The sequence below is a fragment of the Rhinolophus sinicus genome, linkage group LG07 (assembly GCF_036562045.2).
Source record: "Rhinolophus sinicus isolate RSC01 linkage group LG07, ASM3656204v1, whole genome shotgun sequence".
NCBI lineage: Eukaryota > Metazoa > Chordata > Mammalia > Chiroptera > Rhinolophidae > Rhinolophus > Rhinolophus sinicus.
Genome location: NC_133757.1, coordinates 105,478,433 through 105,505,959, shown reverse-complemented (window position 1 = coordinate 105,505,959; position 27,527 = coordinate 105,478,433). Strand labels below are relative to the sequence as shown.

The 27,527-nt window shown below is 47.3% G+C and overlaps 2 long non-coding RNA genes across 2 annotated transcripts in view; one reads left to right on the top strand and one right to left on the bottom strand.

Annotated features, from left to right (window-relative positions):
- Positions 1–27,527, top strand: part of LOC109442509 (uncharacterized) — a 142,408-nt gene that overhangs the window by 77,078 nt on the left and 37,803 nt on the right. The window lies entirely within an intron of this gene.
- Positions 1,268–2,195, bottom strand: LOC141572739 (uncharacterized). Its single transcript, XR_012498187.1, has 2 exons — positions 1,840–2,195; positions 1,268–1,745 (listed from the first exon to the last, which is right to left on the bottom strand). It is a non-coding gene; the product is annotated as an uncharacterized LOC141572739 (long non-coding RNA).

Below are 27,527 nucleotides of genomic sequence, written 5' to 3'. Positions count from 1 at the left end.
ATCTCCACGTCTGAGGAGAACTGATCAGTCCCTTGTTTATGATACCATTTGTGTCTTTATTAGGACTTTGCAGGTTAATTCCTGTTTAGGAAATTAAATTGTCCTTCTGAGTGTTTTATTTGCCTGGTGGCTCTCGGTAGACATTGCATATTGTGTGCAGTTGCTTTTCCCCACGTGGCTGCTAAATCTTTACTTTGTCTTCTACACATCCTCGCACAGTGACTTACACCAAGTACCAAAAGGCCGTGCGTTTGTTTGATGCATAAATGAGTGCCTCATTCCCTGTATGACTAGAAAGAAAAGACCTCGAAAGCCCTACGGTGGAGTGGACTGCTTGTTGCAGTGGCATCAGGGTGCAGAGGCATTGGGAGGTGGCTTTTGCCTGCCGCAGACCTGAGGACAAGGGGCCCCAGTCACAGCAGGTTCTGGCAGTGAAAGAGAAGACACGGTTTCAGTTCTTGAGGATGAGGACGAGGTCCACACATTTCAGTGGTTGCCTTTCACATAACTGGAAGCTCTGCCACATGAACTCCACCTCACGTGCCCAGTTTGGTCTTTCGTATTGTCAGCTGAATAATGATGATTTCCAGCGATGACATGACGGGCAGGCCAAATGGACCTGCCCCACCCCTGAAATTAGGGCTGTGACCCTGTCTCACTTACTCTTCCATGGCACAAGGGGCCTTGGGACTGCCAGGTACTGGAACTTCTCTCACCACTTTCTAGGAGGGGAATGTTCCAGGCCCAAACTCCCCTCCCAAACCACAGCCTTCTTTGGAGTCACTGTTCCTTTGCTCTTGCAGGGCAGGGCGGCAGAGGCCCTAAGTAGCTCAGCCTGCTGGGCGGTGGGACAGAGGTAATAGGTCATTTCTCCTGCCCTGTTTCCAGCTATATCAGTACCTCCCTGGGAAGGCTTGGAGATTTGGGGCTGGTGGCCTCTGTCCCAGCCCTTCAGAGGTTTGGAGGAGGGTAAGGTGGCTAGGACAAAGGTATAATTGGTATACTTGTGCCAGCCTCCTCCTGCCCCCTAAATGCTGGTGCGTTTCAAGTGGCAGTAATGTTGCTTACCTGTCTGCTGCTCACTTGGGCCAGACAGAGACATACCTGCAGGAATCACAATTAACAAATATGTATGTGTTTGTGTGTATGTGTCTGGGTATACACACACGTATGGATATGTATGTATTTGTGTGTATATGATATATATATATTCCTTCCACCCTGGGAACTAATCTGATTTATAGCTCATGTATATAAGACATTAAAATGCAGCTTTTCAATAATTTTTATATAAGAAAGTAGGGAAGTGACTGAGAAGGTGGGCTGGTGTAATTTGGAAGCTGGTGCTCCATCTAAACATGGCCCTGGGGTTAAACAGCAGATGCAGATAACCTCGCATCTTCCCAGCCTTGGCAGTCGACAGTGAATCCAGACAAACACACACATACTCTTCTCCAAACCCCATCAAGGAACTGCCAGACCCCCCAGGCTCAGTTTGGAGGGGACCACCTGCATCAAGAGGGGATCACCACTCCTTGCTGTCTTTCCACTTCTGAAAGCAGGGAGTGAGGCTCTGGAATCTGTAGCAGACGCAAGCACACGTTCCAGTTTGGGTCACTGATGGAGCCGTGTAAAACGAGATCCAGTTTTCCTTGTCAAGAGGTAGTTACCCTGGGACCTTTTTTTGGCTGCTCTGCCCGCTTCATCCATTATGATCGATTCCCCGATCGCCTTCCTCAGAGGGGCTGCGAATTTGGAACACACAGATGTACACTCACATCTTAGATCACTTTTGCCAACGCACATTACCTTCTGTTTATTGAGTTAAGTTTCACTTACCTTCAGGCTGCGCAGTCCCCAAACTGTTCAAATGCATCTGGAGTTTCTTGAAAATTTCCTTAGCTTTTATTAGCCAAAACAGTTTAGAGCTGGTTGAAATCTCTGGGAAGAGATTAAACGACAATTATGTGACAATTGCCCATGTAATCTCTGACCAGGTAAAGGAGGCAGGGACGCCCCACTGCAAGGCAAGACAGCACTCATGTCAGCTCGTGCTTATCCTGATCTCACAGCTGTGGAGAGGTGCCAGGGAGCCCATCACGGTGGGATATGTGCATGGCTGTGCTTCATCTGGCTGGGGAGCCCCCCCTTGCTGGGAGTGTGGGGGAGCCGTGTTGCATAAGGCCCATTCAGTCTGAGCGAGTTGGTTATCAGAGAAGAGGGAGCAGAAGAATTGCTGGCAGGAAGTGAGTCAGTGAGGAGAGGAAGCTGGTGCAGCAGCCGCTCAGATATATAAAAATACCAGCAATGTTTAATCAAGGGGAGGAGGGGAAGTAGGAGTGTGGCTCCAAGGATTTATCCAGAAAGGCCAAGTGGTCCACTTGGCTGAACCTGGAAGTTGGGAGTGACGAGCTGGACAAGGATGGAAGCAGCTGCCCTCAAGACCCTGGATAAAGAAGACAATGATGGGAGAGGGGAAACAGGAGCTGTTTGCAAAAACCAGAACTCTCTGAGCTTGGCCGGTGCCAGGCTTGCCTGTGTGGGCAGAGTCTGAGTGTTTCAATGAGCTAATCTAGTCAGCATCAAGCTGTTCCACAGACAGTGGGTGTGAACCCAAAATCATCTCAGACGTTCACTTTATAATGTTTCTTTCAAGAAAAAAAAAAAAAAAAACATGGAAAAGGCACCAGACCCAAAGGACTCCTTTTCCTATAGGCCAGTGACCTGTGCAGGTATTGGGTCAGTTATAAGATGCAAGTCTGGGTGGGTCCAAAACAGCGAGTTGCAGATTCCATTTCCCATTCAGCAGCGTTCTTGGAAGAGCTTCTCTCTTTCTAACTCAACATGACTTCACCATTTTTCTGTTCCATTTTTAGAAAGAGAGGCTAGCAGTACAGAACCCCCCATCTCTGGACATCTCTTTCTTCCTTGTTGGCCATTTTGTTTCCAAGCTGCGTTCTCCCATTGCCTCTGCTTGAGCAGCCCATGTATAGCAGTTGGTCACTCTCTATCAGTGGGAGAGTGACCATGACCACTTTTACCACCATGCTGATAAGTCACCATGCCATCCTCCCCTCCAGTGCACCTGGCTCTTTCTTCATATTCCTTGTGGCTGCAGGGCAGACCTACTGTTAAGAATGAGAAACAAAGAGTATCTGTATTTAGGTAGGTCAAATGCAGAGCTGCAGCCTGGGTTAACGGTGGCTAGCACGGTGGGCCAGCCAGATGGGGGAGAAGTGGGTCCAGAAGAGAGCCTCAGGCCAAAAGCCCTGCCTGCTTCATGGGTTTCTTTATTTTTAATGCTGAGTGGTTGTATTCATTTGCTAGGGCTGCTGTAGCAAAGTACCACAGATTGAGTGACTTACGCAACAGGAATTTGATATCTCAGTCCTGGTGGTTGGCAGTCTGAGATCAAGGTGTCAGCAGGGTTGTTCCTTCTGAGGGCCATGAAGAAAGGATCTGTTCCAGACTTCTCTCCTTGGCTTATATAGATGGCCGTCTTCTCCCTATGTCATCACAGCATCTTCCCTGCATACGTGTCTATGTTCAGATTTCCTTTATTTATAAAGACACCATTGATGTTGGATTAGGGTCCATCCTAATGACCTTGTTTAATCTTAATTCCTCTTTAAAAACCCAATGTCCAAGTGCGATCATATTCTCAGATACATAGGAATTTGGGGGTGGGGAGAGATACTATTCAGCCCATAACAGTGGCCAAACAGCTCTCCTTTCCTAAGTCTAGCTATGAGGAACACCCATTCAGAGAAGCAAATAGTTCTAAAGGACAAGTTCTGACTCCCCATCCTCCAATAGTTCATGGTTGGCTTAGCCAGAGTCAGATTTCATTTTCTTCAGTGAGAGTGAGGAGAGGCAGAGGCTGGCTAATACCTGAAGGCTTTGGCAGGTTCCTGACACCCCAGGGATGTCCCAGGCAGGGTACGTTGACAATTCCTAGCCTATGAGCTGACCAGAGGCTTGACATCTTGGGTGCCAACCCGATGAAACCTTGGTCTAGGTGGCCAAGTCATGTTGGCAGTGAATTAGTTTTTCATTCATTTAAGTCAGATAACAAGTGACTGTGTATTAGGGTACTAGTCAAGGAGACAAGATCATTTTCAAATTTTGTACTTATTTTGCACAAACCCACCGATTGATCGGAGTCATACACTCAATATAAGGGAACAGATGTGGTCTAACAACCTGGACTCAGCCCTGAGGCCTAGGTCAAGGGAAGGGAAGATGCTGGAAACCCTCCGCCACCGGCATCTAGCACCATGGGCTTAGGAAATGACAGTGACTGTCACCTGAAAGGAGGACCACTCAAAGCTGTGTCCTCGGAGCACAGGCAGTTTTGCTGTGGGTGCTGCAACCCCAGCCCTGGCTGGACACTGAGAGGAGGGGCATCTGTGTGGGTGCTAGTGCCCGGTGAGTCTCTCAGCAGCACCAGGCTTCCCGCAGCCACAGGACCCCCGGGCTGGCCCTGGCCCATGGTGGCAGAGTCTAGCTGTCATGGAATGTGTGCGCTCCGGGCAGGTGACAGCAGGTGAGTGGCAAGGGGAACTGATTCATGAGGGCGTGAAGGTGATCCTGTGGGCTCCTTGAGAGGAAAATCCAGGAAAAGACAGAACTCATACCATATCTCGTCAGGTAGTGACTTTGGCCAACTTACTTTGGATTTACAAAGGAATTGTGGCTTTATTTTGCAATAGCATCTGGGGTAGTGTGAAAATGCAGATAAAGAGGAGTGAGAGGTTGACAGGGCTAGGTACAGAAGGGGGCAGGCATTGCATAAAGAGAGTACAACAGTGTAAAAGCGGGGAAACGTGAATGCACCCACCATGTTTGGGAAGCCTCAAGTACAAATATAAAAATCAGACATTTATTTATCATTTTACAATTTATCAAGAGTTTTAACATAGTTTATCTCAAATCTTCACAACGACCCTGTGAAATACTATATTACCATTTTACAGGAGAGGAAACTGAGGCTCAGAGAGTAAGTAACTTGCCACGTTCACAGAACTAATAAGCAGCAGGCTCAGTGGGATGCTGACCCAGGTGTCTAATGTCAAACCTCGCGTTGTTGGCCGTGGTGGGCTGTGAGGCTTCACTTTGTTGCACCACGGGCCATGAGAGTGGTCTGCCCAGGTAGGGATGACTGTTTTGTCCCTGACATTGTTTGGAATTGCCGGGTGCATGATGATAATATTATGAGGCTGGTGCAAAAGTAATTGTGGTTTTTGCAATTATTTTTAACCTTTTAAACCACAATTACTTTTGCACCAACCTAATAATATACCACAATGCAGACCACGTTTTAGTTGGTTCTATCATGGTTTGGGACTCTCTTCAGACAGTTCACCCCCTATTGTTTGCAGCCAGGCAAGCCTCTTCCTCTCCCTTCCCCAGGGACCCTATTGCAATGAGCCTCACTGTTGGGCTCTCACAACAGGGCATTCCCATCCCCAGCCAGTGGCTACCCAGAGCCAGGAGGAGACACTACTGGTGACCTGCCCTGGGTTGTCGACAGGGAAATATGGACCTTTTCAGAAATGATTCCACACCGGGGATGAGTGGCCTGATCCCGCTGGGTCCTGGAAAGGCAGATGTTCTCTCCTTTAGAAAGGGAACCTGGGGGCAGAGGTGAGGGGATTCGGGCCCTGCCATAGCTCAGGCCAAACCCCCTTCGCAGAGAAGCAGGAGCTTCAGACTCAGCCTGGAGACAGCGTGGCAGGTAGAGCTGAGACGGAGATGCGCTGTAGGCAACAGAACGGCCAGGCCCGCACCTGAGGGCCGTCAGCCAGAATTCTCCCCTGCACTTGACATAGGGAAGAAATAGACACATACACTGTAATATTGGCATGTTCTGCACATTTGATTAAGAACCAATAGCGTTTTCTAAAGGGAAGGTAGTATTTCTGTGATAACCTTCCTCCAATGCTCCTTGAAAAAAACAATCTTAGAGCAAGATTATTAGTCAGGCAGCTATGCATATGTGTGTGTATTTATCCAGGTGCCACAGCAAGATTGGCAAAATATTTTCGTTCCTTGCCTCTCAAGGTGAATTCTATTAGGAGGAACAGGTGGAGTCTGGCATGCTAGTCGGAGACAGTACAAGCAACTTCTTGGTGCTTAGCTGGAATTTTCCATCCAGATTCAGAGTTAGAAGGTCTTCTGGGCACAGTGGAGCCGTGCAGGTTACAGACAAATGCTCAGCTTCCCTGAGTCACGGGGCCACCTTCATGGCCATTCTCATAGAGACACTAGCCTGGGGCATTGACCATCAGGCCATAATCCAAACTGCCCTCCTTAAATGCCTGACCTCTTGGGGATGCGCTGATTAATTTCTCTCGATGTGGAGATATCTTTTGTTTTCGTAAAAACAAATTACAAAATCAATGCAATTTCCTTGTAAACCCAAAGTCAAACAATACAGAAGTAAATAAACAATGAAAATGCCCCTTTAACTCCCTATTCCTATAAACTTACCCCCTCCCCATTCACGGCCACTGTTTATAGTTTGGGACGACTCCATCCTGACCGTTTTCATGACAGCCACATATATAGTTTACATATAGACATGGTTAACACATGTGTGTATTGACAGGATCCTACTATGCTACACACATTATTCAGTGAATTGGGTTTTTCAATTGGAGAATATTCCATCTCAGTACATATAGATCTACCTTATTCTTTTAATCAATATACATTATTTAATCTTTCCCCTAATATGGACATTTAGATGATGGGAATGGCAGACCAAAGTAGTTTTCATGCTCCTTTCACCCTTTTATTGATCCCGATTGTTTAAAATTCTGAAAAGGGCCATATTTGGGGCTGCTGCCTTTGGCAGTTTGAGGAGTGCATGAAACTGCCCCTCATTCTTCTATAGGCTCTACCCCAAATCACTGCTCCCCTGAAGCCTGGAAATTGTAACCTTCATTTCTTTTTCTTTATCCTTTGTTTTTCTCTTTTCCTACCACCAGGATCATCTTCTAAAATGCAGAGAAACGGGGTTGAGAGAGGTGGGGACAAAAACTTATGCCGCTAAGACCAGAGGGCTTTGCAATGTGTAGAGATAATTCACATACAAGGTATTGCTGTTATCATCGTGTAGCACTTTATAAATCATTTTCTCCTGGGTCACGCCTCTTCTGTACATAACTTTCATGTGAACACAAGTCCAGTTTCTTTCCTCGAGGACACAGAGGAGACCGGAGAGGATGAAGAGGGTGGAGTGTTTGGATTGAAGAGGCACTGGAGGGGGATAGGGACCAAAGAGAGAGACTCAGGGTGCTAACAGCTCATATTCTCTAGCTCGGTGCTCCTTGGGGCTGACCCTGCCACCAGCCGGTGTGTTTGCCTGCTGACTGGGCTCAAAAGTTAAAATTGGGTTCTTGTGGATGCTAGCCAATGACTTCCTTGCCATGGGAGCGATTGCTTTTTGCTGTGTTTGCAAGATGTGAATTCATTCTTTTTTAATATCAGTAATACACAGTAAAGAGCTTAATCCAATTTACAAAGAAATAGGATCAGACAAGCCTTGAAAATACAATGTGCCTTTATGGCTCTAAGATGTTGGCACCGGAGGAGAGTGAGTGTTATGGCAGCGAGGAAACACTCTCCGTCACCGTCATCCTCCCTCATCAGGGTCACGGCACAAGAGTGACAGGGCTGTGGGGAGCTTGGGGTTTTAGGGGTGTCTTTGGAGCTTTCCTGTAATGCCACAAAATTGGAATATACGCACCCAGCAAGGAGCCATCCTAATGTGTTGTTACTCATCTATGGAAATGACGCATCTGACCCGTTCTCAGGAGCAAATCTGTTTTTAAGTTGTTGTTCATTGTAGAACTGCTGACCCTCCAGCACTGCCTTTCTGATCCTTTGTGAGCAGTGGCGCTTGTTTGCTAGATATATGACCCTGGCTACGGGTACCATCTCTGGCCTGTGACAAGGATGCAGCTCTGAGTCAGGCTGGGCATGTTTTGGGGGCAGGAATTCATAGGGAGGAGAGGCTGGGAGGAGATGGGAACCCCATGAAGCTGCCACAGAACAAAAGCCTGTGTTCCGTGTCTCCACATGCAAAGGGGGTGCACCCGCTCCGGGTTTGCTTTGATGTCCTGATACACTGATCTGGTGAGTGGGTAGCCAGAAGTCTCCAGAAAGTTAGAATCCTGCAACTCAGGCAGGTAGGAGGGAGGGCCAGGCTCCTTAGTGGTGGTGGGGTTCCCACAAGGCTTCAGGGCTTTAGGTCCATGCACACGTTTTGAATGTCACATTTGTGCTAGGCATGGTGCTAGGCTCAGCAATGAATAAAACCTGGCCCTGCCCTGGAGGGACTAACAAAATACCTTCCACATAATCTGCTGGGGTTGTTATGAGCGCATGAAGGAGAAGTACTTAACCCAGCATGGGAACTGAGGGAAGACTTGCTGCAGAAGGTGAGCGGAAGTTTAGAATATGCATCCAACAGGCTTATATTTTTAAGATGGTAGGGAAGACATTCTAGGCAGAGGGAAGAGCAAGAATATCAAAGACCCATGGAAACAGCGTGGCTTATTTCATGGGACTAGAGTTGCAAGAAATGAGACTAGAGAAGTAGATAGGAGCCACGTCAGGGAAGGGTGGATGTGCCCTTCTGAGGAGCTGGCACTACAATCAGTGGGTGACGGGGACCCCATCAAAGGTGTTACGCAAGGCAGTGACATGGCTTAACCCCGGGCTTTCATAGGTCATGGCGGGGATGTCTGGAGAATGGAACAATTCTTAAAGCCAGGAGACCACTTAGGAATCTGGGACAATAAGCTAAGGGAAACCCAATGAGGTCTTGAACGTGTGTGGAATCTGGTGGGGAGACCGGTGCCGGGACACAGGCTACTAATACACTAGTTCGCACACTGGGTTTCCACCAGCAGCCCCTGGGGAGTTTTCTGAGGGAGCAGATTCCAGATCCCATCACTTGCACTCTGGATCAGAGATTGCAGAGTCTTCTTGTTGGTGGGAAGCTGCCAGCTGACCTGGTGGTGACATAGGCTGGGCAATCACTGCCCCAGTCACCGGAGTGAAGAGGACAGCCCTGGGCTTCAAATGTATACATTATAGCAGGATAGAAACCTAGCTGGATCAATATCAAGAATTGAACAGAACGAGGAAAATCTGCAAACTGTGCTTTTGGGTGTACTTGTTTCCTTGAGGGGAAATTTATGGTTATTTAATTAAAACATTCCACTTTGATCAAAGGTGTTGCTTTGGCTTCTCAAGTATGAAATACAAGACTTTTGAGAGTCAAACAACTTGTTAAATGCAAACAATTTACCAAGGGCCCTAAACAAGATGAAATATAATAAGTAGCAAGTCTTAGAAATTAAGTGTAAATGTCTGTGGAGAAACTAATTATTCCTCTTGTTATGAACGTTAACCCACATTCAGTTTTGAGCTTATGGTATTCTAACGATGTTCACCATTGGCCACTGCTGACTACAATGAAAAGAATTGCAGGGGAGATTCTGTTCATTAATACACACTGGTTTGCATTCTACTGTCATTGCTTGATTGGAGTGTCAGCCGACTCAAGTCTTCATTCTGTGTAGCACAGAGAGAACCAAGAGCTGCCCTTAGGTGGGGTGAAATGTTTTGCATTTACTACAGAACCAGAGGGCTGGGGTAGCTCACAGAGACACATAGCACAGTTTTTCCAACCAGAGAGAGGCATTAAGGAGAGAGACAGAGGAGTCAGCGTCATACCAGCACCCTGCCATAGAAGTGGACACTGGGATTGACGGGTTGCAGCTGTGCCCAGACAGGTCCAGGGACAGATGAGCGTAAGGACTTTAGGATCCGGTTAGCGCCATATCCATTCACTCATTTCCTTCCTTCAGCCAATGTTTGCTGAACACCTACTATGTGCCAGGCACTGTTCTGGGCACTTGGGATCGATCAGTGACTGAAACAGACAAAGATCCTTGTTCTCATGGAGCTTTCATTCTAGGGGAGGGAGGCAGACAATAAATCATAAATACGTCACAATAGGTAGATTATAAGATGTATTAGGAGATTATAAGTGAAAAAGAAAAGCCGGAGTAGGGTAAATGGGATTGGAAATGGCTGTGGTATTCAGAAAGGAGGGGCAGGGAGGCTGCAGGGAGAAGGGGACGCGTGAGCAAAGACCCAAAGGAAGTGAAGGTTCAGCTTCATCTGGGAGAAGAATGGGCGGAGCACGGAGCGGAGAGCAGGGGGTGGCTGCAGGCAGAGACATGGAGCGAGACCCCCTAAGACCTTGTACACTATTTAGAGACTTCTACTCGGAGTGAAGGGGGGCTATGGCAGTGTCTGGGGTACAGCGTGGCATATCTGACTTAGGGTTTGGATCTGTCTGTGGGTGTAGTGGGGCATGGGGTCCTGTCAGGCATTCCGCAAGTGCAGAAATGCAGGGCGGTTAGCAGCTCAGACCAGGGTGGTAGCAGTGGAGAGAGTGAGCTTCTAGATGAATCATCGAGGCTGGCTCCAGCAGGATTTCCTGGTGGGCTGTATACGGGGAGTGAGGAAGAAAACACAGAGCTGGATAATTGCAGTGATTGGAAAAGAGAATCTAAAGTCACGTTCTAACACTGGGCCACACTGGGGGGGCTGAGGGAATCAGAGGGTGCACAGTTGGGCAGCTCTGGGTCATTTGTGCAGGTGTGCCACCGTGCTGTGGGAAGAGCCTGGGCTTTGCTGTCTGGAGCTCTTGGGTTTAAATGCACTTACTTGCTCCGTGATTTTGAGGAAGTGGTTTGGTTTCCCAGAACCTCAGTTTCTTTATATGGGGTGATAGTGCAATAATATTTTTCCTGTAAGGGTTGTGAAGATTAAATGAGATAACGCATTTAAAATCCTGGGCTGCCAGCCCTAGAAATGTCATTTGTCCTCTCTCTTTCTCTTGAGGGGCTGGATGAATACTGCTGACCCCGAGTTGGAGGAGGGAATGAAGAGAGGGCAGAGACGCTGTTTCTGATGCAGCCTCAGTTGCAGAGTCTTTCACGTCCAGGAGAGGTCCCTCATCTCTCCCTGAGACTGGGGGGGGGTTGGGGGGGGGGCGGGAGGGGGCTCCTGGGATCTGAGGACCCTGGCTGGAGGCCAAGATTGTCTGGCAGCTGTGACCTTCTGATGGGGGGCTGCGGCCAGATAGGCCTAATGAATGAGAAGAAAGCCAAAGCATCATGGAAGTATGTAGCCACAGCATAGTAGGAACCTGTTTATGTGCGAGTCAGAAGGCTTCAGGGACAGATGTGACCTAATGGTTTAAAAGGCAGGAAGTCTGTGCATTGAGCTCTTGACCTGGTAAGACCAGTGAATTCTGAGGAACCAGGGAAGGGCCAGAGTTCTGCCCCATCGTTTGTCCTTGTGACTCTGGGGCAGCCTTTGCACTCGATTGCTGGTTTGGAATTAACACAAGTGAGAGCAACTTGAAAAAACCCAGTGTGAGTTGTCATCCCCAGCAGTCATCAGGCCTGGCCTCGCTCATCCCACTCTCATTCACTCCTGTTCCCTTCTGTGTTAGTCAGCCCAGCCTGCCGTAGCACGACACCACAGAACAGGTGGCTTACACAGCAGAAATTTATTTTCTCGCAGTTCTGGAGGCTGCAAGTCCAAGATCAAGGTGTGACAAGGTTGGGTTCCTCTAAGGCCTGTCTCCTTGACTTAGAGGTGGCTGCCCTCTTGTTTCCTCTTCACATTGCCCTCCCTCTGTGCACTTGCACCCCTGGTGTCTTTCTTATTATCATAAGGACACCAGTCACATGAGCCCATCATGATGGCCTCATTTTCACTTCATCACTTTTTTAAAGCCTTAACTGCAAACATGGGTACATTCTGTGGTACTGAGTATTGGGACTCCAACATATGAATTTTTGGGAGATATATTCAGCCTATGACACTCTCTCTAGCTCTTGTAAATTTGTTTGTTTCTGTTTGTTGCCATGGCCTGAACTGGGCTCCAGGCTTCTTGAATGTTCCCTGTTTCTGTCTCCATCACCCACTTCCCTGCTTATGTTTCAATTCTGCCCTTGAGAAAAATGGATCAGAAGAGCCAACAGGGACTAAAGAAATGTGTTGTCTGAGGACCTGAAACCTGGCAGCTCAGCCCTTCTGAATGTCATGGTGCAATGGCCACTGTCCTACACCTGAAAGCCTTCTGGAAGTTCCCACAGGCCCCAAGCAACTGGGTTGGGCCTTCCTTGGGGAACCTTTCCATCATCTTTCCTCCAGAAAGTCTGACCCAAATTTTGCTTGTCATGTGTCAATCACAAGTTTCAATATCCCAATTAAAAATTTACATTTATTGGCCTCCTACTAGCTTCCCCACATTGTACCAGCTACTTCCACATACATGAGCTACTGTAATTGATTCAATTATGATTTAATTCAGGAAAGCTGATGGGATTTGGACCTGCACATTTTAAAAGTGCAAGCCATGACATAACTCTAAAACACCTTCCATGGTTCTAATGAAATACACATTAGGAAACAAAACATTGACATGTTCTTATTGTCAGTGTGGTGGTTATGTTTGCTGGGTTCATTCAGATTGCAGTGGTTGCTCTATCTTTAATAATCAGGACTGGCTCTAAGGCTTCATGAGAGAATCAGGAATTCAGAAACGTTCAATGGCCCCAAGGATGCAGAGCCCACACCCAGACTGTAAGCACCTCGGGAGCTTCGCCCCCGTGGCAGCCGGGGTCATCACATACCTGCAGCAGCAGCAGCAGGCAGGCTCCATGCCGGTGTCATCGCGTACCTGCAGCAGCAGCAGGCAGGCTCCGTGCTCGCGTGCATCTGTGTGATACTCACTTCCTCTGGCCTGTTTCTGCAACTGAGCCTCCCTCTGTATATTCTGAGTTCCAGCTCCTGAGAGAAGATGTAATGGGCTCATCCTTAATTGGCAAATTTTTCCCACGAGACCACCTCATAGGCCACTGTCCAGCCTTGAGGGCAGGGACCTGGGCCATCCAGCTGCATTATGGTGGGATCATACAGTGCTCCGAGGGGCTTTGGTGGGGGCAGGATGGCCTGTCTGGTGTAACTGACCAAAGTAACCTAGTGGCACAGAACTGGGGGTAGTGTGTCCTAGTGGAGCTCAGAAGGTCATTGGCTTATTTCTGCCATGGGCTTTGTATGTAAAATGCCTTAGTTTCCTCATCTCCAAATAGAGTGGGTGGCAATGTCTTACCTTGACTTAAGGAGCTACATAATGATGAGGTAGAAAGATAGAAAAGTGGCAGGTATTCTATAATTTCAGAACAGCGCGGGTAGTACACACCCAGCCAATAGACATAATCAGTTCAGCAGAAGACACCATTAGCACTTAGCTACAAGGCTACCGGTGAGAAAACAAGCTGGTGGTTTTTATTGTATTATATTTGAACTGCTGATGTTCTTCCTGCTGGTAGGAGCCTGTGCCCGAGTTGTTCAGAATTACTTTGTCAAGCCTGGTTCTTTGGGGAGATGGGAGGGAAAACAGAGCTGGGGGCAGTCTTTGCTGCGAATAACCATAAAATCCACCTTGAAAAGCCGTGCAAAGTTGCAACAGAGATAAGGTGGTTGGAAATTGGCTTCGGCTTGCTCAGAAAAAAATAACGAGAAGGAGCTTTCCATCCTAGGAGGCTGAGTAGCAGAAATTCCTCTAAAGGAAGGCAAGAGCGATTCCCCGCTGGCACCACCCCAGGAGTCCCAACAGCCAGGAAGGTAGGAGACGAGAATGGGCGCCAGGCTGCACTGCTCAGTGCTTCTTGCTGCTGCCCAGGCCAGGAAAAAGGAAGGGGCGTGATGCACAAATGCAGCTGGGGAACATGCCCCAAGCCTGGCAGTTCCAGATCAGCCAAGGCCAAGAGCTGTGATGAGTCTGATTGCTTCAAGAAGACCAGAAGCATGCTGCCTGGGGGTCAGGGCAGAATTCAGTTTTTAGGGAGGAAATTGACCAGAACAATGGAAAGTCTCAAGACCTTCCATAGGTAGTCCTAGAAGAGTGGGAACTGAGAATAAATCAACAGCTTCCAAAGTGGTCCATCCCAGGACCTAGGGAACATGTCACTGTGGGGGGCAGGGGCGGGTCAGAAGGGAGTTTGGCTGTGGCTGCAGTGAATGGACCTGCAAGGGGCAAGGGCACCTGTCCTAGCTGGTCCCTGGGACCTGGGTTGAACATTGAAATCAGAGACCAGTTCAGGGTTTGGTCCTCTTCCCTGGAAAACAGAGTTAATGATAGAGAGCTGCTTGGGGAAGGAGATAGGGCCAGGGAGACAGGGAGAGAAAGAATGTTATAAAAACAGCTGGATGTTTGTGAGCAGCTTGGGGACCCTTGGCCGAAAGGTGCCCTGCCCGTAGGAATCGTGCACTTGCAAACTGTAGAGTGAATATGTTGGAAGCAGTCAGTTCTTTTGATTGACCCCAAATTAAGAAACGGATCCAAACTGAGCAGCATAGTTATATGAAAGAAGCAGAGCCCTGGAAAATGTTTTCTTTTTCTGGCCTTTGTCGCTCATTTTTCAAACATGTGTACCTTCATCAATATGGAAGTCTCCACGGGCCTGTCACATCTGAGAGAACAAGCTCCCTGACCAAGACAGTCACTTGCAAACCCAGGATGGCCGTGGGGTGCCATCTATCACTCAGGGCTTTCCAGGAAGGCCCTATTCAGAATCTGGCCTCTTAATAGGCAAGGAACTGTGTTAATAAAAGTTCTTTGTACTTGAAAGGGCACAGACAAAACCAATAAAGCTGAGCCCAGCTCTTTCAAAAAAAAAAAAAAAGTTGATAAAACTGACAAGAAATAAAGAAGTAGTTTATTGTGGTCCTAAAAGGAAGACAAGGGTTTTTCTTTCTCTATTTTAAAGACAGAATTAATCAATCCCCCACTACCAGCTTGAGCTCTGAATGGAATGTTAGCTTGGACTCTAGGGGGTGGGTAGGTAAGTCCTCTGAACTCTGGATAAGCTTTCATTAAAGCAGCAGTGTTTAAAACAGTGAATTTAAATTAATCCACCAGTCAGAATAGGGCACCAGAGTGGAGAAGAAAGCGAAATGACGAGAGTGCTGTTAGGAAGCAACTTCTCAAGAGAAGAAATGTGATTCCTTAAGCCTCCCTTATGGACAAGATGATAATATTAGAACAGACATAGTGGCATCTCTAACCCTGGTTCATTCTCCTTCCTCTGCCTTTCTCAGCTCCTCATAGCTAAATCCATGGGGGTTCTGTACCACCTCCCCCCAGTCTCAGACTTATTTTACTTCCTGAGCAAGCGCCCCAAAAGAGACTGTCACTGCTCACTCTCCAACCAGTGGGGCCCAGGGACCAGCTGGGACATCTGCTCCTGGCCCTTCCAGGTCCCTTCACTGTAGCCAGAGCCAAACTCCCCTAGTGCAGGCCTGTGTCCCTTTGCCCCTCCCTTCCCCCCCCCCCCCCGCCAGAAGGACATGTCCCCTAGGTCCTGAGATGGACCACTTTGGAGGCTCTTGATTTCTTCTCTGTTCCTCCTCTTCTAGGACTGCATGTGTAAGGCCTTGATACCGTCCATCCTCTGGCCAATTTCCTCCCCTAGGCTGCATTCTGCCTTTGCCCCCCAGGCTGAGGTTCTATCAAATGTAAACAGATGTTGTGGAAGTAGGACCACAGCCTGCCTGAGCTCTGATGGACATCTGGATTTCTTGCTGCTGTCACCAGTGCCTCTTCAGATGCCCAGGGAGCCCAGAGTGCTGTGCCATCTTAGACACTGGCTCTGCCGACCCCTGTGCTCTCGCTTTTGCTGCCCTGGCTTCCTCCTGGGCCTTCTGTCCCTGTGTTACTGAGTTGAGAGTCTAACATGCTTCCCATCTGGCCCCTTCAACCAGCAACCTGGAGTAAGCCATGGAACCCCGTGGAAGAGCTGGATGGAAGAGAACAAATACTTTGCAAACACAATGGATTTAGTTAGGTTCATTCAGTTTTTCATTCATTTGTCCATTCTTTCAGTAAAAAACATTATTGAGAGCTTATTATGTACTCGGCCTTGTTCTGGGTGCTAGGAATGTTAACAGTGAACATAAAAATACTTGTCCTTATGAAAGTTGTGATCTAGTAGAGAAGATAGACGATAAACAAAGTAAGTTAAAATACCATGGAGAGAAGGAAAGCAGGAAAGACGACAGGCAACGTGAGGTAGTTGTGATTTTTGACAGAGTTAGGGAAGACCTCACTGAGAAGGTGACATTGAGTGAAGTCCTGAGGGATGTTAAGGAGTAAGAGCAGGCCATGTGGGTACCTGGGAGACAGCATTCTAGGTGAGGGAACAGCCAATGCAAAAGCCCTGAGGTGGACGTATGACTGGTGGCCAGCGGCTGGAACAGAGGAAATGTGGGGGCGATGAAATGGAGAGTTCATTCAGAGCCTGCACGTGGGTGTTGGCCGGTCAAATGAGTGTCTCAGTCAGCTCAGGCTGCTGTAACAAAATGCCATGGACTGGGTGGCTTATAAACAACAGACATTTATTTCTCACAGTTCTGGAGGCTGGAAGTCTGAGATGAGGATGCCAGCAGGGTCAAATTTGGGGGAGGGCCTCTTCCTGGCTTACAGATGGGCGCCATCTTGCCGAAGCTTCACATGGTGGAGAGAAGCAGCTCTGGTGTCTCTTCTTACAAGGACACTAATCCCATCATGGGAGCTCCATCCTCACGACCTCATCTAACCCTAATTACCTCCCAAAGGCCCCACCTCCAAATACCGTCACATTGGGGGTTAGGGCTTCAATATACGGACTTGAAGGGGACACAAATGTTCCGTCCATAACAGAGCTACTGCAGGGTTTCAAACACTAAGAAAATTAATTCTCAAGTATGTTAGCCTCTGTGTAATCAACATTTAACTGTCTAATTTTTTCCTACTCGCACCCTGGACACTTTCTGTAAAAACTCTCCAGCAACTTGGAATGAATCTTGCTTAGGAAAACTTGGGGCTTCTCTGGGTGCTGCTTTGGCAGTGGATGCAAATCTTTGTTTTCTCCATTCAGCAGAGGTAGGTGCTTTGCAGCTTATGAAGTTCAACGAAGTCATCTGTAAAGTTTTCCTTTGGTCGTACTTATGCAATTTTTAAAAAAAGTCAGCAGTGGTCCACATAAAAAGATGTTTGGTTATCCCTTTGACTATAGATTAGACCAAGAGGCTTCGGCTTCAGACAGTGTTAATCTTAACCTAGGCTGGATTTATTAGGCTGCCTGGCATCTGAGATGGCAGATAAGCCCATTTTCCACTCCAGCTTTTGCTGTATTAAGCCTCACAGGGAAAATTTCTAAAGGTTCAAAAAGAAATGCTCTAAACTCTAAACCACATAAGCCTTTCTTTTCAGTCTTGTCTTTTTTTGTTTTTTTCCACCTTTTTAAAAAAGTACATTCATGAGACCATCTTCAATGCCCAACTGATTCATCTGGAAACCTGATGAGTGAACTGAATTATCTTGACTTTTTAAAAAGCAAGATGAACTATTTGTCCAGCACAAGAAACTCTGCTGTGATGATTTGGTATAATGCAGAGAGAGGCAGTGGCAACACAGCGACCCAGCCATGGCAGGAAGGGAGATACTGCAGTGCAGGGAATGGGCCTCCGTGCTCTGGCCCAGGGCCGAGGTACACAGCTCGGGTGGTAATGAGCACAGCTCCGATCCCAGCTCCAGGATTCCTGTGATTCTGGACCAGCCAATGGTGCCCCCTTCCGGGTGGGCCTTGTCTGACCTGAACTTGCTCCAGTTGGTCTCTGTATGGCCAGGATCCAGGCCCAAGCCTGACTCAGCTGCAGCACTGCCCTGGTCCCAAGGTTGTCTCACCTGGGGCTGACATTCATTCATTCCACAAATATTTGTTTTGCATTTGTGTAGTAGCATTGTTCCAGGAGGGAATTACCAAACAAAATCCCTGCATGCATGGAGTTTATATTCTACTAGGGGTAACAGACAAAACCCAAGCTTTCATCCTGACCCAGAGTTCCAGGGAGGACGTGGATCAGGACCTCTCTCCAGACCGGCCGTCTGAGAGCCAAGCTGGATTATGCCAGGCTCTGGGGCCTGGGGCTAGTGATGGGTCAGCCAGCCCGGCCTGTACCCGAACTCCTTATGTGGTCTCCAAATACATTTGCCTATACAAAATCCTCTGGCCAGAAATGCTTTTCAGAACCAGTCCCTCCCGGTTACAGCTAGTCCTCTATCCTGCAAAGTTGAAAATATTGTTTACTTGTGGAATTCAGGATAAAAACAGTCCAAATTGCTGTGATAGTTGCAGAATAAAAGTCTGAGGAAGAGGGATGATGTGTCCCTGGAGAGAGGAAGCTGGCGGAAGGCATCAGCAGGAGAGTATGAAAGAGGGAGCCCTGGGATACAGGCTTTGAGGTGATAAAAAGCCCCATTGAGAATCTACTTTCTTAGATCCCCAGAGCTGCACCAGCACCAACACACACAGCCCTGGGCCCCTCGCGGAACTCCCGTATTGCATACACATTACACAAAACTAAGGATGCAGGAGAAAACGAACTAGGTGTTTTATCTGTGACATGGATTATTTGATTTACCCACATCGAGACTTATTACCCCCAAGCTGTTAAAAGGATAGAAGCAAGGGGCTCAGCGCCCAATACCTGTTTCAAACCCATTAACTAACTGGACTTGATTTTAGCCGTGCGGCTTCCTTCTGATTGAAATTGTGTGCGTGTGCTTTTGTGTCTGATACCTCTGTGATTATAAATACTTGTGAAAACTGTAAGGCGCCTGAAGGCCGGAATCGTATGTACAATCCTGCACTCAATTCCAATGTGTGGGTTTCCCCCCCACACCACCAAGCAGTTCTCTGACACCAGCTAGGGCTTCTGTAATTGAACTCAATTCTGACGTGATCTACCTGGAGATGGCATTAGATCCCGCAGTTGAAGGGCTGCTTCTATGAGACTGCCCCCAACTTCAGATGCCAATGGTGAGTCCAGGTTGTCACCTGGACTTCGGATCCATGGCTGTGGACTGGATGTGTCCATGACCTCTTTCTTAGGTTCAAGCCATTGGTTAGAGTGGCTCACAAAACTCAGAGACACATTTTACTTACTGGATTCCCGGTTTATTATAAAAGGACATAACTCAGGAGCAGTCAGATGGAAGAGTTGCACAGGGCCAGGTATGTGGGAAGGGGTGCAGTGCTTCCATGTCCTCGCCATATGCTCCACGCTCCTCACATCCCCGCACTCCTCTCATCTCCACGTGTTCACCGACAGGGAAATTCTCTGAACCTGGTCATTCTGAGTTTTGGTGGTGGCTTCATTACAAAGGCACGATTGATTAAATCATTGGCGTTAGCCAGCGATTCAACTTCCAGCATCCACCTTTCCGGAGGTCAGGGGCATGGGACTGAAAGGTCCCACCTCCCGTCATAAGGTTGCTTCCCCTGGCAACCAGCCCCCACCCTTAGGTGCTTTCTAAAAGTCACCTCATCAACATAAGCTCAGCTGTGTTTGAAAGGGGTTTATTAGGAATTTCAAGATACCTTTATTGCTCTTATCACTTACGAAATTCCAAAGGTTTTAGGAGCTCTATGAGAGAAACAGGACGAAGACCAAATAGATATATATAAAATAAATCACAATATCATAGTATGTTCATCTGAGAACTGCACTGTCAGGAAGGGCGCGGGGACATCTGTTGTGGGGAACAGAGCGGGAGGCCGGGGTAGTGAGAAAGCTACAGAAAGTATAACAGGGTATGTTGCGAACCAATGGGGATTTTCTGGTCACTCCAGAATTTCATCTAAAGCCTAAGCCTGGGAATAAAGGGCTCTAAATCAATGACAATCGAAGTTCACAGCCACAGCACTGCTATCTACCCCGCAGGTGATGGACCAGGCGAGGGAAGTGCAGGGTTTGTGAGACGAGAGGAGCGACTCCCGAAATGTCCCCTTCTGGGGATTGGGCTGGCCAAACCATCCCCTTCATTGACTTGTTTGCAAATTGCTGAACCTCCAGAAGGGCAGAGCACCTGACACCCCCCCGGGCTGGGGGAGAGAAGCAGGAGAGAGACAGCGGGGCTGGCAGGGTGGCCGGGAAGAGAGGGGAGGGGAGCAAGGGCACTCTGTGAGTCCAGCTTTGGTTTGAGGAAAACAAAACTGGTTCATGATGTTAATTGAAAGAAATAATAATACATTACTATGTATACCTTATTACATTGTATTAATTACTATATATAATTTTATTAAATACGTTAATAGATTAACATATAATCCATTATATATGAACATATAGTATGTTAATATATGTTATACATATTCTATAATGGAATATATTACTATATGTACTTTTATAGGAACTAATATTTCAAACTTCTTATGATCAGATTTTCTGTACCATAGAGAAATTTTCTGCAACTAAGAGAAATTTTCCTGCAGAAATGTAACACTAGTAAGAAATCTAACAATTTTGTTTAAGGCAAGGGTTGGTAAACTACAGCCGTTGGGCCAAATCTGTCCAGCTGCCGATTTTTTTATGGCCAGTTAGCTAAGAATGGTTCTTAACATTTTTGAGTGTTTTCATTTTGTACGGTTATATGAGTGCCTGGGTAATACCACTATTTGTGCCTCTTCGCCTGCAAAGACAAAAATGTTTACTGTCTAGCCTTTCAAGAAAACTTTTGCCGACCCCTGACTTAAGCCCTTTGGAAACTCATTTTCCAAGTTCTGCTCTAAAATGTGTAGTCAAAACAGACCAACCTTTGGCCAAGCACATCCCAGCAAGAATATAAAGGTCACTTAGTAATGAGGCGAGACGGATCACCACATGCAATTTTCACTTGGTGGGCCAGCATTAGCACCACACACACACACACACACGCACACACACATGCACGCACGCATACACGCACACACATGCACATGCACACACACGCACATATACTTCCCACGTTGGAAATGGGAAAATGTGGCACTTGGTTGGATTTTTCTATTGTACAAACTTCACGTTTAGTATACAAACTCCGGAAGCAACGAGATATACTTGGGTCTCATTGCAGTTGCCAGACACAGAGGGCCTAGCATGCATAGTGCAGTATGTCACTTGCTCGTGAATGTGGCCCTTAAATGCAGAAAAGGTGACACACGTCAGCCCACTGCGGTAGGGTTCTGCAGCTTTAAAGAGACCTCTGTATCTGTATTGTACGTGCATCTAAGTAATTGGAACTGGGACTCCTCACATCTTTTTTAGCAATGACATTGTAACAGCATGGACCCATCCATCATCATGCCATCCTTATGAAAATGGTATCCAGTGGTCAGCTTGTCATAGTTAATTAGTCTTCCAATGTATGAATTCTTAGAAGCGAAGAGACTTTGAGGGCCAGGTTTGCAGATACCTTTGGCAGTGAACTCTAGAAGCATCTGATCTTTCCTGCCTTTTAATTAGAGCCTTTCATCTAAGAGGGAGAGTGTCCTTGTGGTTAGAAGTCTAGCTAGCCTGGTTCTGCCTTTTGTTCTCAGTTCTGGCGCTAACTCATAGCAACCACAAGCAAGCCAGTGAATCCCTGAGGCCTCAAATATGCGAAATCCAGGAAGTTCTAGAGTAGAATCTGGTTAGTTGATGGCTATTCAATTGAAGAGATCATTGAAGTTTTAGTGTGAAAGGTAGTGTATCAGTTAGATATTGCCATGAGACCCCCCAAACTTAGTAATTTAAAAAAATAAAAGCAGCCATTTGTTTAGCTCAAGATTCTGTGTGTCATCTACTTAGTCTGGGTTCAGGGGGTGCCTCAGGCATCCACAGTCAGTTGTGTGTTTGTGTGTTGGGTAAGTGGTTTTGCTGATCTTGGCGGGGCTCTCTTAGATGTCTTAGGGCTTGGCTGGGCCAGCGGAGCTCCTCACCTCTGGTCCATGTGGTTTCTTATCCCGCAGCCGGCTAGCTCAGTGGTTTCCATGTCAGGAGCAGGGGTCTCTAGAGAGATAGGAGGTACATACAAGGCCTCTTGAATTCTAAGCTTGGAACTGGCAAAATAGTACTTCCCTCACATTCCAGTGGCCAGAGCAAGTCACAAGGACAGCCCGGATCCAAGGGGTGGGAAAATGGATTCTACCTCTTGATGGAAAAAGCTTCAAAGTCATATTGCAGGGTCATGGATGCAGCAAAGGGAAGAACTGAGGCCATTTTGGCCGTCTACCCCTGGGAGCTCAGACACTGAGGAACACGGGTGAGGCGTGCAGCAGCCCCCTGCTGCCAGAGCAGGTGAGGTGCGAAGAAGCCATTACCATGATATCTGGGTGCTAAGCCTGTACGCGAGCGACCAGGATTATGCCACACTGGCTGTTCCTGGCCTCCTTCCTGACAGAAGAGGGTGAAGGAACCCCCAAGGGGGAGGTCAGACCAGCAGTGGATGGGTACTAATATGTGAGCAGGGCCCATCTGGGTTTGGGGTTAATGTTTAAAAGAAAAGGAAGAGGGTATTTTTCCATATACATTGAAACCCAAGCATGAATACAGTCTCTGGCTTTGATAGCCCAGTGGAAAAGAAAGCTTCTGCATCCAGGGAAGAAACCCCCTTACCAAGAGGCAGCGCAGTTTGATGCTACGAGCACAGCCATATGCGGCAGACATAACTAATTCTAGTTGAAAACTTTACTAACTGTGTGACTTCAGGCAAATCACTTAACTTCTTTAAGGCTCAGTTTCCTCATCTGAGGATAACAGTACGTGCCGCAGAGGGTCGTAGCAGCAATGAAAGAAGACACACATAAGATGGCTAAGGCAGTAACTGGCATAGCGATTGCTCTCACTGTTATTATCCTTCTGACTTTTATGGCTGTTGATTCTTCATGGATGATCCACAATTCTTTCTACTTGTCCAGTCCTGGGTGCATTCACAACTCTCCTCCTGGTATGTTAGACCAGCAGCTTCCTGTGGAAGTCCCACTGTCCACTCAAACTCAACATGCGTATTAAAGCTAAACAAAGTCGTCCCTTCAAACCACTTTCCTTTCCCAACTTTTCATTATCTGTTCATCCAGAGCGACCATTTATTTAGCCACCTGCGATTGTCACTGTGAGGTTGTCTTTGATTCCTTCATTTCCTTTAAGCCGCTTACCCAGTTATTCAACAACATAAAAAGTCTCTCACCCTTGTCTTTCTAATTCCATTCCCTCTATTAACTGCAGAATCCGAGTTCTTCTCTTGATGCTTTGAGTACTGCTGCAGAGTTCCTGTAAGTTTCCCTGCCTCCAGGCTCTCTACACATTATCCCTTTCCACAGTGTTGCAAAATTAATCTTTCAAAAGACAATCCCTTCCTCAAAACCATCAATGGTGCTTCACTGCGTACAGGATGACATCCAGACGCTGAGCCTGGCATTCACAGTCCTCCAAATCTGACCCAGCTCCCATTTCTAGACTTAACTTCCAAAACGCCTGGAAAATACATCTTACATTGGAATTGTCTATATACTTATCATGCGTTCCCAATAAGAGCTTAAGTCTCTGGAGCAGGGGCAGCAAACCACAGCCCACACACTAATTAACTCCCTGTGGCCCCAAAGCCCAAAATGTTGACTCTATGGCCCTTTCCAGATAGTTTGCTGACCTGTGCTCTATAGGGTGAAGCATGTCTTAGATGACTTTGTCCTACAGAACTGTGTAAACATTAACCGAATGAATCTTCCACCCCTAAGCACCCCAGTCCTTTCTGTTTCCTAGGATTATTTTTTTCTCCTATCAGAGAGCCTCCCCCTCTTTTGTTTACCTGGAAAACCCTTTCCAATACTCTAAGACCCACATCAAACCTCTGGGAAGCCTTTCTGATGACTTCTGCTGAATTCTGAATTCCAGTAACACTAACCTGTTTGTTTGACACTTAATCCACTTCCAGTTGGTTCTTTGCATCAGAGAGGGTCATGAACGTGAGTGATGTCCCTTCCTCCCCCGTGACGGGCTATCTTCTCCCCTTCTTCACTCAGCAGATGTTGCCTGGCCTGCGAAGTTTTCTCCGACTCTTCCCTTCCTCTTCCCACCCAACTAAGTTAGAGGCGACTTCTTTGTGCTCCCACAGCTCCCTGAACCTTCCCATCATGGCACTTACCTTTGTGTATTGTGATCGTCGATCTACTTCTTAGGTTCTCCAACTGCACTGAGCCTCCTTAAGGATAGGGTCGGAGTCTTATTCACTGATGTATTCCCAGTTCCTGAAACGGTGCCTGGCTCATGGAGACACCCAATTAATATTTTGGAATAAATGGTTGGTCAGTAAATGGTTGTTGGTTGATCACATAGCTGAGTAGAATAACTGGTACTATTCCTTGTGTTCCCCTATTTACATACTTCAATTCTCTTGCTTCTCTATTATTTATAGTCGTTTCTCTTAGTTATATGTCTATGGGTAGTTTGTATCGCTGGGTATCAGTAGACAGCTATCAATTTTATATGACTGAGGCTATTAGGCCAAAATTGGGGCACCCTGAGAGACACCAACCATGGAAATCCCCAGGTCTTTGGTGAGAATGACAAGTGCCTTTTTCAGCCCACAGTTGTGGGCTATTAAAACCGGCCGCAGCTCTTCCTCCCTATGAATTAAGCATTCCAAAGACAGCCTGACTGCTGAATAAAAAAGATCCACGACCAAATTACAGCACACTCGTAGCCAGCTTTGCAAATCCAGCCTGAGCTCCACGTTCACCTAGCGTAAAATAATACCAAATGTTTGAACTTGGAAACCCTTTGCCAAATGTTGGGATAATACAACACAGCTCAGACAGTATCAGAAATGGAAAATGGCATCCTGGAGATGGGATAGCCCACAAAAAAATGAGAAGTAAGAGCCTTATTCAGCAGACAGCTTCTTCTCCACTCTCGAATTTCCCCCTGGAAACTATGTGCTGCTTGAGGCCTTTTTCTCCCTCATCACAGTTTTTCCTCAGAACATGTCCTATTGCAGTCCCATCCAGCTTCGCGGTCCATGATGCATTTACTAAACACAGATAAAGACAGGTTGTAAATGATTGGCCACATCAGCCCCGATCTTCCTGCAGTAAAACAGAACGCATAAATAACCAAGCTTCCACTGTATTCTCTACATCTGCTGGGGGCTTCCACAGGAGCCCACCCCCGTGGAGTTACAGTGGGAGTGAAGTGCAGAGCTCACCCAATCACACAGAACAGACATTTGGCATTTTAAAAATGCTTTTTAAATGTCTAGATAGGTGGTATATTACCCTGTAGCCTTTTCAAAATCTGTGAGATGCGCTATGAATGCCATTACCTAAAAAAGACCAGCCCTGGAAAACCACGGACCATGCCCAGGTGAGAAAGGCAGCAAAGCTGGCACCTCGAGAAGGAAAATGTCTCCATTTGCTTCAGGAAATGTCTTTCTGCAATGGCCATGGGATGAGAGGAGCGAGCAGATGGTTTGCTCATCATTTTGATCCGATCAGTCAGGGGATAGACAATAGTTTGGCTCTTAATATGCAAGGTGGGACAATTACTGCTTCGAGGGCAGGCGCAAAAGGGCACCAGTTTCTTCAGAACAACACAAAAAAATCACTCACTGCCTTGAATGAGTGGTCAGCATTGCAAGTTCAGTGGAACTGGGTCCTTCCATAGAGAACCAGGTGGCCTGAAGACAGTCCCTAAGTCTTTCTTCCAGTGCCACTTGCCGCTGCCACACCTCAGGGACCAAGCAAAGCAAGAGATTAGTCTGGTGTTGGTTGAGGCTTCAGCCCCAAACTCCAGAGGAGAGAGTTCCTGAGGCATGTGGTGGTCGCACCAAAAGGAGTCCGAAAAGTTTGAATTTGCTTTTCCTTCCCAAAATGTATACCTGAGTCACACTGGAATCCAGGGCCCACAAGCTGCTGACAAGAGTCAGAGAAAAAGGAGAACATGCCCCAGTAACTCGAGTAGATTGTCTGTATGGTGGCCTCAAGCTGGCAGCCACTGGGTCTCCTCAGCAGCTGTAGGCCTGCTTCTCCCCACCGGCTGGTGAAAGCCCGTGAGCTGAGACAAGGCAGCCCCTACGGCTCACTGGCATCCTGGACCTTAGGCAGAGGGGCGGAGCCAGACATGGTCCTTGTTTGCATTTGGGGAAAAGAGCAGAGGGAGGGGTGGAGAGGTGCATTGCTCTGCTGCTGGAGGCCAGCAAGGAGCATTCAGTAAGCAAAATGAAGCAAAGAATAACAACACAACAGCAGCAGCAGCAGCGAATCAGAGTGTGAAGAGCAGAAGGGTCGATTTCTGAGGAGTCCCTGCCCAGAGAAAGCCTGGAAGGTGAGGTGTTGGTGCTTCAGGGATACCAGACGGGTGAGGAACGGCTGCAGGGGAGTCTGAAGGACACCGTGAGTCCCAGGCTATTGGCTCTGCTCATATGATCCTTGTCAGTCATTATGGGCGTATCCTTAGCTTCTTCAGCAGATCTGGCTTCAAAAGACTGGATCAGACTGAATCACATGCAGGGGGACAGAAAATGCGCACCGTGGAATTTATCTGTGGATCCTGCTGCCATCCTCTCTAAGCCTCTGTCTTCTTGATCAGTAATGTTAGGAGATGTTACATCATTTGACTTTGAGAGCTTCTTGTCCTGCTTTCTTTGGGATGCTCTGGATTTCCTTTCTCTCTCTCTCTCTCTCTCTCTCTCTCTCTCACACACACATCTCCCTTCATTTCCCAGGCAGCAGTACCTCCATGCTTCTCAACACAGTTCCCGGGGCTCCAAGCTGCCCACGGAATCCTGTCCTGAGTTTTCCTGCTCTTCCATTTGGAGACTCAGCACTTTGCCTGGCTCCTCTGCAAAAAGAGGAGAAAGTGACAGGTTTTACTGCTCATAAATGTATAGTCTCAAAGCAGTTCCAACTGGCCTGTAGAGTGGCACAGCTACTCCCACGGTGGGTTGTGTGGCAAAGCAAGAGCAGCCCACGGAGAGTGAGCAGGGAGGCCTCGCTTACCTTCCATTCTCTTTCTCAAAGAAGCGACCACTGATGCACCAGAAAGAGCAATTAAATTTCTAGGCTGCATGCTTCTCTTAGTGAAATGATTTAAAGCCACGTGTAAATAGCACATAAATTTATTACGACTTGGGTCCAAGCTGGGGATGTGTCTCTGTATACACACATGCAAGCACCTCTCAGCATCTAATAGTGAAAAATAGCGCAGCCTTGTAAAAAACCAAGCCACCTACTTTGCAACTCCTGACAGCCAAAATGTCCTTAAAATAAATGGGAAAGGTTCAATCTACACACTTGTGCAGTGGAGTTTTTATGAATCAGAAAAATCTTGAGTCTCTCAGGTAACATCAGACCTGAGAGTAATACTCACACTCCTGGTATTCTTAAGCCTGACAGCTTCCGGTGATTTACCCAGGCGGCTATCCAGGCACAAGTCTGTGGAACCTCTATTTATTCACTCTGAAGAAACAAGCAAACAAAAAAGTTAGCCCTAACACCAAGTTAATCAAAAAGTTTTTAATCGAGTACTTGAAGGACCCGAGGTAAGTGCTCAGAGCCATAAACACGTTGGCACAAATCATTTCCAGCCTT